Source organism: Ananas comosus, linkage group 17 (assembly GCF_001540865.1).
Source record: "Ananas comosus cultivar F153 linkage group 17, ASM154086v1, whole genome shotgun sequence".
NCBI classification, from domain to species: Eukaryota; Viridiplantae; Streptophyta; class Magnoliopsida; order Poales; family Bromeliaceae; genus Ananas; species Ananas comosus.
In genome coordinates, this window is record NC_033637.1 from 1,589,100 (window position 1) to 1,601,631 (window position 12,532).

Consider the following 12,532-nt stretch of genomic DNA (forward strand, 5'->3'; position numbering starts at 1 on the left):
ATATTATATATATATATGTATATGTATATATACATATATATATATACATATGTATATATATATATATATATATATATACTAATTAAATTTCTTATTAAATTTTTCACTATATTTCTGAATATATTGTTAGATAAAAACATATGATTATTAATATTGTAATTATATTTCTTTCAATACAGCTTACTCATTCAGAGTTGAGCGTGAGAGAGCATTTACATCTTTTATGGTGCCAGGACATGGAATTTTAATTTCCAGCCTTGCGCGACTTAGAGATAAATATAAAAAATAAAAAAAATATATCATTCTTTGATAGCTTTGTCTATTAGAAAAGGACAATTTTTTTATAATATTTTAACATATATATATATATATATAGAGAGAGAGAGAGAGAGAGAGAGAGTTGAGCTATGATACTTTTACAAGTATCACCCCCATAATACTATTAGGTTTTTAGCCGTTGGATCTACTTCTTAATTACTTATAGTTCTTGGATCAAACACTATTCTACCTATCACCATCATCTCAACCTCACATCTCTCCATCCAAGGGCTAAAAATACTAAAGCACCACCCAGGTNTGTTATTTCTATATATATATATATATATATATATATATATATATATATATATATATATATATATATATATACGTCCTGATTAGAGTTCAGCTGCTATACTTTTATAAGTATAGACTTCAATATACTCAAAAATTTTCTACCATTAGATGTGCACCTTTGATCATTTTGATCCGTTTGATCACATTATTCAATTAACTTCACATTCAACCCAACAGCACATCCCTTCGTTCAACAGCTGAAAATTTATGAATATAAAAAAATTTATACTCGTCAATACTTATAAGAGTATAATAGCAGCGGTAGGTAGTCATCTTGATGGCCAGCTGCATAAACAAATATGAATAAGATTTTGAAGGCCACATATAGTAATAAATCATTCGTATGGTATATTCTGCAATTTTGTATTTTTATACGGTATATAGGAAAGCGTACGTATGAGCTATTATTGGAGTGGGGAGAGGGGCAATCCTATCTAAGTTGACCGCGCTGACCAGAATCCTTCTCAAAACGGCGACTGTGGGGTATGGGCATGTGTGAAAAATAAAAAATAAAAAATAAAAAATAAAAAGAAAAGCCACCCTTGTTTTATATATATATATATATATATATATGAGGTGAACATTGCTCCTCTCTCTCCTTTTCTTCCTCGAGCTACTTAAAACTCTTCCCCCTTTTCCATAACACACCTTTTCCCTGTTGAGGCACAAACATTCCCTGGCACCATGAAAGTGTTCCATGTGAGCCTAGTACAAAAACTTGCATAATAATTAGTTCTGAGCAAAGCCGTGTTCATCTTTTAAGTAGGGCCGAGACCCAACCTTCTTGATCGTCTCAAATGGCTCAGTGGTTTGTTTTCGCTAGCAATTGATTGGCCCATGCATCCTCCGCACGAGAATATATATTGTCTTTAATGTAACGTACGCTTGCAGAGTATCAAACATGTTTACTCCTTTGAATACGTCAACTTTTAATTCGCTTGCGACCCGTTTGCAGTGTTATAGGTTGTCTTCCTAAGACTCTCAAAATAATGTGAGTGAGTTTTGTATTTTGTTCTCGACAATCAATCGTTGAACTCAATGATGTATCAACTCGGGACTGACTACCTACAGCATAATTATTTTGTGTATCTAGATTATAGAAATATATATATCTTACACTCCATACTCATGTATATAAGCAAAAGAATTAATCATATTAATACATCTATTTTTTCACTAAGAATGAATTAGATTCATTGAATGTGACCTGACGGTGCTATTAATTCGCTAGTATCAAAGTCAGATATATTAATAACATCACCCATAATTCGATGGTGCCTAATTTAAGATGCATGATGGATCGTGTCCTAAATGATGGTGGTGGTTGATAGGAGGGTGGCTTGGCCAATACAAATGCAATCAAAAGCTGAGGGGACCCCAACAAGGTCTATTCAAAAGCTCATAAAAGCTTGTGCTCCACCCCACTCCGTACGAGTCCCCGTATCAGGGCTCACCACTTCTGAGGAGAATCAAATGATGTTTCTACATTGTATGCACCCATATCTCGCTATCCACTATGCAAAATCTTCTTTTTAGGCTTAATTCCCCCCTTTTCTTTTTCTTTCCTTTTTGGTTTTTTTTTTTTTTGGTTTTTGGGTTTCTCCTTTTCCCTTATCACACCAAATCTTTGGTCTCTCAATGTGGAGGCCCCCGCATCTTGCGTTTTTAATTAGGGTTGGTGCTCGTGGGTTTTTGGGGAATGGGATGCTTGGACTTGGGAGGAGAGCATATTGGTTTTTTTAGATTTCATTGGAAAGGGGAGTGTTAATGAGCATAGTCACAATGCTTAGTGAGTTTTTTAGTAGGATATTTATAAAATATTCTTCATTATACTAATGATGATAATATATAAAGGTAATATTCGATTCCCTTTTTTCATGTAGCTAATAGTGCTAATGGCATAACCAGCTAGCCTTATTTCTAGTCATTATCCTTCTAATACTTGAGCGTAGAATAATAAAGAACCATTCCACAACCTAATTGGACTTTTTTAGAGGAAGTGTTCTTTCCACGCGGTATGATGTAGACTGTTCTAAGTTTCAGTTTTATCATACTTATATTTTCGATTAAAGGAGAAACAATTTTTAGCATTTCGATTCAAAAGATGAATTTTTGAGCTATTTTGAGTCTTTCGGTTCAAGTATGAAGAAGAAACTCGCGAAATATCAAAATATCAACCTCTAAAAGTTATTATTATTTCACAAATATGCACCCTCCCGTCTTTATGCTTGTTCTCATCACGTTGCAATCTTGGATAATCGGGTGACATCATTCGCCAAATTGATATTGATTATATAGTTACTACTACCACTGAATATGTATCTACTGCTTATCCCCAGAATAACTCTATTTACATCGCTTTCCTGCAATTTAAGGAATCAGTAGAAATAAGATATATTTTTCTATTGTTAGAAAACGATTTGGAAAATAGAGGCCTCTCCTTTGTGTGCGTGACTCATCATTTGATTTCTCCTTCAAGAAAGAAAAAGGTTTGATTGAACTACTAATCAGTAACCACCAGCTAATAGACGGTTAAAACCACACCTCATCACAAGCATTATTCCTCATCCGGATGATGCATGTACTAGAATTAATGAGCCTTCTATGGGGGGACCCAAATTCTACTTGTCTATTATTATTTCTTTATTCCCTTCCCACAAATGGATAACTTACCTGATTTGGATGGGCTAGATTGATAGAACCTAATCATGGGCGAGCCTAACTTAGTTTCCTTGCGAAGCATTGTATTCCTCAAGCTGTGGAAGCTATTATACCTAGTCTACTAGAAAAGATACGTCCATAGGATTGGTGCTGAGGAATATGAATATTGGATATCACTATTAGTAGATCATGATCATTTTCCATATATCATACATAAGTCATGTATTTGATGTGACCCTAAAGTTGCATTGCTTTCCTTTTTCGTACTTTTCTATTCCAGCTAGTTATGATGACTAAACCTATATTTGTTGTCTTAATGAGCAAAAGTCCGGGTTAGAAAAGGACGTATCATGCTTTGATTTTTTTTTTTTCTTTTGAATTTATTTGAGATATAGGTACCACGTTATCTCTTCCGTTTTTTTTGTTTTAAAATAAATTTAATTAAAAATATAAAATAATTAAGTTCCGAATTTAGGACCTTAGAAACTAAACATCAAGTCTTTAATTTGTCAGTTATGTTAGAGATGATGATCAATCATGGATTAACATTCTTGGATAGACAAATTACTGAGTTTGGCGAAGTAATGCATAGCAATGCGGTAAAAGCTAGCGCTCTTGATCTTTGCATTGGAGCTTCCTCAAAATATTACTTGACTATAGCTTTTTCAAGAAAGTGTCAGCATCTTTTTGCTAAATTCTATTGCTAATTGTTCTTCAGTGATAGAGGTTGAAGTTTTAAATTAAAATTTCTATTTCTACAAATGAAAAGTGTATCTTTTTTGAAGCACTATCTAATCACTTTTCGAAAAAAAAAAGGAGATGTTTCGGAAGTTGGGCCAAATAAGAATTCCACAAGCTTTTGAGTGTATATAAACTAAATTTATGGGCTTAATAAGTGCAAGAAAAAAAAGGAAGGAGAAAATTTTTTTTGCTAAATCTATGATAAAACAAACATAACAAGTAAAGAGTAATCCAAGCATACATGCATAGGTGGGTACGTGGGTGAAGCTGTAGAATTAATGCTCTAACCTGCAGGAAACACAGTTCCTTCCACAAGAAATGCGCACACACTTTATTAGATGCTTTTGTGTTTAATTGGGCATTTATATGACACAAAACTGGATTGCAATAATTTTATACGAAATAACTGCGTAAATTAAAGTTGTTTCAGAAACTAGGCCATTAGCTACAACTATCATGCTTTCAATTCTTTAATTTTTGACGAGACTCTGCGGTTAATATATTCACTTGGCAACTAAGTTCGCCTTTTCATTTTATCAACTTCATCAAATCGAGCCAAGAGATATGAACATGTTCAATTTAGTATTTGTTCATTCTTTTTCTCATGCATCTCCGCCTGTAGTCACGGATCTAAGCATATATGTATAAGAGAAATTGGAAAATGAAAGGGATAGCATCTGCTAATGATTGAACTGGGGTAGCCCTTTATTAATTTAGTGGTTGTTGTTAGTTTGATTTATATGCCTTTTGAACTACCTACAGATAAGAAGGAAAGAACGTGCGCATCTTCGACTCTTCAAAGTGATGGCCACAATGTGAAGTCATTTATGAAATCTCCCCTCTTTCTCTCTTCTAAGGAGATAACCATTGCTTTTAGCCTTTTTTAGTATTTGAACCTCTCAGTGTCTACACTGTCACCATCGAGACTCAAGCTAAAGTATAATTATATGATCCTACGAATCGCCGATCGAGTCATCAACTTTAAGGTGAGGAACATCTTTTATAGATGATTCGAACTTTTATGCTTTATTTTTATTTTTAATTTGGTGTGCAGCACATAAGATCGAGTTCAAAGTCTCTAAGACTGGGGATGCTGATGAAGTCGCAATTCCTATCTGGGATCGGACATAACATGTTTCAGTTGCCCAAAACTCGATCTAGTATCAAAGTAAAGGGTTAGTGTTTTCGGTTATTCCATTCTTGTTTGAATGCAACTTGGTACATTTATGGAGCCAAGATATATAGATTCTCAGATGCAGTATGCGCGCGGGTGCTTGGTAAAATCAAACTGAAGTTCACATAAGCTGTGAGAGCAACAAGGAGTCGGCTTCGCTGCCGTCGAGCCATGCGTGAACTCATGAGTGCTTCTCACAATCCTTGCATCCATGCACCGTGAGCTGCACCTTCGACTTGCGACCCGAACTGCACTCGGACTCCGCCAGATTTGCAGTGTTCCACGCACCAGTTCACTAGAACCAAACAAGTCCTAGTGTCACAAGCCATTAGATGAGATAAATTGGGAGGTTGAAATGATGTAACACTCTTGCTAAGGCTGAACGAGCTTGATGAAAATATTTGTAAAATGATTCAAATGAGATTAGCACTTATCATGGCCCGTTTGGGTGATAATAGGCCGATCCATGATATAGACGTTCGAGGCCTACAATATGGCCCAGCGCAATCCATAGATAATAAGCCCTTAGCCCACATAGAGGGGGAAGAGAAAGAGGTAAGGATGAAAACGGGTCCGATAAAAATCAGATAGTGTCTAATTCACACTCATGTCCATAGTTTTATGTAGGATCTCGATTCATATTCAGATATATTCGATAAAAATGGATTCAGATACGGGTTGGATATCAAATTGATACGGATATGAATCAGATATTTAATAAATACTTAGAACTAAAAGTAAAAAAGATTTACCAATATATAATAAAGTTCGTAAAATCTATAAAAAAAAGTTAACAAAAGAAAAAAAAAAGTGAGTTTTGAAAAAAAAAAAGTTAAATATGAATTCAAACGTTACATTTCATATTGAAAAGTACGGCAAAGTCAGTTTCGAATTTTGATTATCTAAATCCGAATATGAAGAAAATAGAAAAACCGAATCCAAATCCCAATCAAAAAGAAAATTGTAAATAAAAATCTGAATCCGAATCCGAATTGGATACTAGAATCCTAATCCATATCGGTAATTTTTTGATGCGGAGTCGGGTTGGATTGGGTGATATCCGAACCCCTTTTACTCCTAGAGAGAGGGCCACACCGTTGGCTTTGGGCCCACGTGGAATTAATCAATGAGATTTTGTGTACCATTGCGATGACTATAATATCTTTAATCAAGAATTGTTGGTTGATCAAACAGGATGGCGCCCGTGGCCTAATGGATAAGGCGTCTGACTTCTAATCAGGCGATTGTGGGTTCGAGTCCCACCGGGCGTGTGCTGCAACAAATCACTAAATCACTTTATATTTTTTAAATTAAAATATAAGTAAGGTAATGAAAATGAATATAGAAATATATGTGTAATCTTTTTAGTATTAAATTAATTTAGTCTATCTAAGAAATTAGGCTCTCTAGAGATCCAATATCTGTAAGCATTGGATTATTCTTATAATTCTTATAATAATGAAAAGTGGAGCATCCCAAGTTTGTAAAGAGTATCGGCTAAATAATTCATTCATGATTAGATTATTATATAATTTGTTCATTATTAGATTATTATGTTGGTAATAATCACTATTGACAATAATGTTGATTACGACTTAACGTAGACGCATTATGCATGTCTTAGTAACATTTCAGGATCCTTGCAATCTTTTTTAGAATCCAATGATATAGTAATAACGTTCGCTTTAATTAACAAGGCTGTGGTTAAATACCAATCAACCATTATCACTTTGACATGTGCACTGAATAAGATGATCACTTATCATCATTTAATTTGTTCCGTACTTTCAATTGAAGAGCATGGAGTAACAGTAAATAGCCGAAAAAATTGACTTGCACAGATATTTTTTACTTTAATCTTTTTACGGTGCAAGGAGTAAATTTAAACGATTAATCTCATTCTTGGTATCTATAAAAAAAATTACATCATAGTATAAATGAACTAAAAGACCAGATATAAAAATTTTATTTGATTATTAGGAGTTGTTTGGTTTAATATTTGTAAATTCCGTCCGGTACAGAGATAAAATATCTACTAATGTATGATAATTTAGTATTAATTACTATTAATTGGGATTGTTAAAAATTTTTAAATTTTATCAGTTGAATTTAATAACAAAAAATTAAATAATTTTCTTAGAAAAAGATATAAAAAATAATTAAAGTAGCATAAACAGTTGAAAGGCATGGGCGTTGATGTATTCTTTATTATGTGAGTCGAGCTCATTCATTTATTAGGAATCCCCTTAAAGTGTGATTGATAGGACTGTGTACGTACGTAGTCAACTGAGGGATGACCCCGAACCAACTACGCACAAACCGACCACGCCCATTGGTGGTCCCGGTGGGGACCACATCATCACGCGGAGATCTTAATTATAATTTATACGACTCACATTAGATCTCAAATCCCAATCAAAGCCTCAGAGATGCTCTGTCACAGTCGCTTACTATTTTCGGATTATTAAGCATCAAAAAGAAAAAAAGAGAGAGATAGAGAGATCATCGAACCGACCCCAAAAATGCCTCTTCTCTTTCAATCAATCCATACGCCCGCGATTTGTTTAAGTTATTCCGTTAAGTGCATGGAGACTCCTGAGCTTTTAGCAAAATAAAGTAGAGTAAAATATTTCTCATAATCCCATCAACGCGTTGCACGGAAAAGCGCCTCTAATTTGTCCGCATGCATTTGAGAGTTTCATTTGCTACTCATTAAAATTCATGCTTTTGTCTATAGGTAGCGCAACAATTAATTCGTTTCACTAACAATAATAATTTGTTAGATCTAAATTACTGGTTTAAAATATTTATATACTATACAAGGTCTCTTATAGTTCAATTAAAATTATTTTTTCATCCGACGTGAGATTATTGGAGTGTTAAATTCAGATCACTCGATGTGAGATTTTAGAGCTGACATTTAAGCCCTTATTTGGTTGGGGGTTAAGAGGTGGAATAACCCCTTAACTCCCATTTTATCCCCAAATATCTCAAAAAATAGGTGGGATTAGCTAACCCCACCTCAAAAAAATTATCCCGGATTAGCTAATCCCATCTAACCCCACCAAACTCCAACCAAACACTATTTTCTATTTATAATAACCCACTATCTTTCTTATCACACCTATTCTAACCAATCATTATCCTTCTTTATCAATCATTATCTTCTTATCCGACCTACTCCAACCAAACACTATTTTTTATTATTCTAGACTAACTCCAACCCCCAACCAAACATAAAAAAATTTTAACCCCACTTTAACTCTGAACTTAACTCTATTCCTGAAATAGCTATTTTTTTCTTAACCCCGAACCAAATGGAGGCTAAAGGTTCAAGAGGTGCTCTCACAAAATTCGTTGATGTAGTACTTACTCATTAGACTGCTCAAAATATTTAAATCTAATTATTTTTAGTAATATAAAAAGAAAAAGACTCTTGTAATTTGATCAGAATTATTTTTTTATTTGGCATGAAACTATTGAGGATGCGTGCAGGCTCCACTGGAGCTCTCTCAACTTGAGATCCAAGCCGAGCACTGGTCTCTTTCCGAATGCAAACTGTTTGGGAGATATGTTTTTTTAAGCGTAAACAGTTGTCAGCATGAAACTTCACATCAGAGGGTCAAAACCCTACGCCCAGGCTAATGCCCACGCTCCGTATTATTAGACCGAACAACTAAATCCACGAAACAAGACAACAAAGATCTATCTATTCACAAAGAGACAACAGAGATCGATTCAAAGCACAAGGATGCTCTTACGGGTCCTAGCTCGACATAATGGCATCTAAGATCATTAACCTCTTATTAAAAAGTACTTTTAAAAAAAGCATTTTAAAACTTCTACTGGAAACTAAAGCTGGATTAAGAAGAACACGCTGCCTCTTTAGACCCGGCTAAGATTTTGGGCCGCGCGTGCTGATCAGCTTCGCGGGTCCCGCAAAGATACACATTTCGATTATATTTATTTTGAGTGTTTTGTTTTGTTTTGTTTTTGTTTTTTTTTTTTTTTTTATGTTGGTTTAATCCGCGTCGAATAATAAAACATTGAGGAGGTTTGGGGATTAGATAGGGGGCATTAAATGCGGGGCACGAAAATTAAGGCGAATTATCAACCGTCAAATACGTCATGTAGTAGTGTCCGAGCACACACCCTCTGATCCCAATTACCGCGGTGGGCCCCACGCGCACGATCCCCGTCGTCAGAGGATCGATTAGGCGTGTACGCTATCTTATCACACGCCACTCCCCTGTAACAGACCTATTCCCTCCTCTTCCCTAGCTATTCGAATCCAATGTTCGCGCATGCTCTCTCTCTCTCTCTCTCTCTCTCTCTCTCTCTCTCTATACAATACAATACAATACAATACAATCAACTTATTCCTCGCTCAAGGTTGAATTTCATTTTAATTAAAGAGTTATATAAATAAGATAAAAATTATACAAAGTTTACTTAAATGGTCTACTATTTTAAATCCACTGTCTTTTTTTAATTTTTTTAATTTTACTATCTAATTTATTAATTTATTTAATTTGAATCGGTCAATAATATTGACTTCAATATTTAATTTAATAATTTATTTTAATTAAATTATAGTCGCAAGAATTATATGAAGCGTACTATTTAAATTTGTAAAGATAAATAATACCTTTGAAATTTAAACTCAAATTTTTTTTTGAGAGATAGGTAGATCCGCTTCGTTTATTTTATTTAGAAATAAACTTAGCTAGAAATATGAGTCTCTCGGGTATCAACCATTAAGTCTTTTACCACTTGCGCTAGGGACGGTCGGTAACTCAAAATATTGTCAACAGACATATATCAAATAAATTGAAAGCTTGAATAGTAAAATTAAAATTTTAAATTTTTGCGTAACCAACTCAAAATGGTCTATAGTTCAAATAAATTATATACATTTTTATTTTAGATAAATTATAAATTGTATAAATAAATAATGAGTGAGTATAATTAAATCAAGTTTTTTGTTTTTTTTTTTTTTGGGTGCATCTTTCATTATTAAATTTAACCGTTCAAGACAACGGCAGAATCGGCGTGCATGCAAAAACGTTATGTATATATGTTGTTTTTCTTCAACAGAGTTCAATGGGGATTATTATTTCACTGCAGTGGCAAAGAAACGTATCCGCATTGAAAACTTTAAAAACTTTCTTATTAATCACAATGTATTCGATTAGACGTAGCGGAAAGTTCGTTAGTAAAAAGGGATTACTCATCGTATCTACGAAGGTTAATTATAGCTCAAAGAAGCTTTCTTAATTTTAAATAGATGTAGCGCTTCACTATTTAGAAAAATAGCAAGAATATTTACATCTAACCCACTTTATATATTTTAGAGAAACTTCAAAAATTCCCACTGTGGTTTCACATTTTTTCATTTTAATACCCTGTGGTTTAAAGTGTATCAGGTTAATACCCTGTGGTTTCTCACTTTATCACTTTAGTATCCTGTGATTTAAAATGTATCAAGTTAATGCCCTGTGCTTTTATTTTTTTATTAAGCTAGTACCCTATGGTTTTTAAACCACAGGGTACTAAAGTAATAAAGTACGAAACCACAGAGTACTAAGGCAAAAAAGTGCGAAACCACAGGATACTAATTTGATACACTTTAAACCACAGTGTACTAAAGTGAAAAAGTGCAAAACCACAAAGTATTAACTTGATACACTTTAAACTATAGGATACTATAGTGAAAAAAAAAGTAAAACCACAATGAGGTATTTTGAAGTTTTTCCTATATTTTATGCATATCAGAGAGAGTCTCTCGGAATGCATCCACCGCTACACATACGCAGCGGTTCCAATAAGAGCAATACTATTTATATACATGTAATATAATTATAAAGCTTAAGCCCTGATGCTAACTTGGCTTAATAACTTTTTTTAACTAAACTTTTCTAAAAAAATTTAAGACCAGAGTGTCACGGATAAAATGTTTCCCGCTGACTTCTCCTTGACAGTGGCCCAAATCTGCTAGCAAAACGGGTTGAAAATAGGTTGAATCGGATTGTCAAGGAGACCCAAACCTAACCCGCTGTGTGAAGACGAAAGGTTTTGTAACCTCTCCTATCAATGAGGAAGCTCAAGGATTATAAAACTCCAATGAGCTATGGGGTGACTCTTAGGCTTATGGCTCATTATGAGGGTGAGTTAATGTGTCACATAATGAGAGAGTTAGTGTGTGTCTAGGTTCATTGTATCTAGAAACATATAAGTAGTGAGGTTTGAGTAAGGTCAAAACACATAAGAGAGAGCGTGTATGTGAGTTGTAATTCTCATTTTTCTAAGTAGTGTAGTACTTAGCTTTTTGAGTGAATTTCTGTCTCTCTCTCTTTGTCATTTCCTTTGCATACTTAGTCGTAGGACGCGAAGATCCGGACTAGCAATAGGAACGAAGGCTTGCCCATTTTCGAGCAGGAAGGCGGGCGCCGCACGGGCTTTGCAAACAGAAACGCTAAGGCCGTGAGAAGAGGGTGTAAAACATATAATTTTATATGCAATCTATAGAGAGTATTTCCTTCAAAGTAACTGTATGCTCCGTGTATTTTTTTAGAAATAAATTCAACTAAAAATATAAAATAGTTAAATTTTGAACTGAAAATTACAGATATCAAATAATAGCTATTTAGTTTTTGAGCGTGCGCTGAAGCTTTTCTGGACCCGGGATCGAGTCCCGACCAAAGTTAGTTAATTCGGATTCGGCAAAAATTCGGTACGGATATAATTCGAATAAAATTCGTCTTCTAATTTTTAAATTCGTTAAAAAATACCGCCAAAAAATGGATTCACCAATTATTCGGATATGTGATTTATATGGATATTATACGTTCACCAATTAAAAATTCGGGATAAAAAATTCGACTATTAAATTAATTTTTTTTTCTCTCAAGATTTATGCTATTAGCATAAATACTCATATTTCTTAAGAATATAAAAATAAAGAGTACAAAATTAAGCTAATTAAGTAAAAAAATAGCAAACTATATTATGCCTCAAACTAAATAAATAATTAAGTAAATAAGAGATTAAGATGGTCCATAAGAGATTAAACTTTTTTGATCGAGTGAAATTTTTTTTTTTGGGAGGAAGAGAGGCGAACGTTTCGGAAAGTGCTTTCTTTTTTCTTTTTTTTTTTTCTGTTTTGGGCGAGGTTTGGATTCTTTGAAAAGGGTTTTTTTTTCTGTTTTGGGCGTGGTTTGAAAAGGTTTTTTCTTTTTTTCTTTTTCTGTTTTGGGCTCGCCGCGAGGCCCGCGAGGCCTGCGAGGCCCTCGAGTGCGAGCGTGAGCGAGCCGTGAGGGCGGAGCGTGAGCGTGAGGACCG

General features: G+C 34.2%; 1 non-coding gene across 1 annotated transcript; it reads left to right on the top strand.

Annotated features, from left to right (window-relative positions):
- TRNAR-UCU lies at positions 6,390-6,462 on the top strand. The gene has a single exon. It is a non-coding gene; the product is annotated as a tRNA-Arg (tRNA).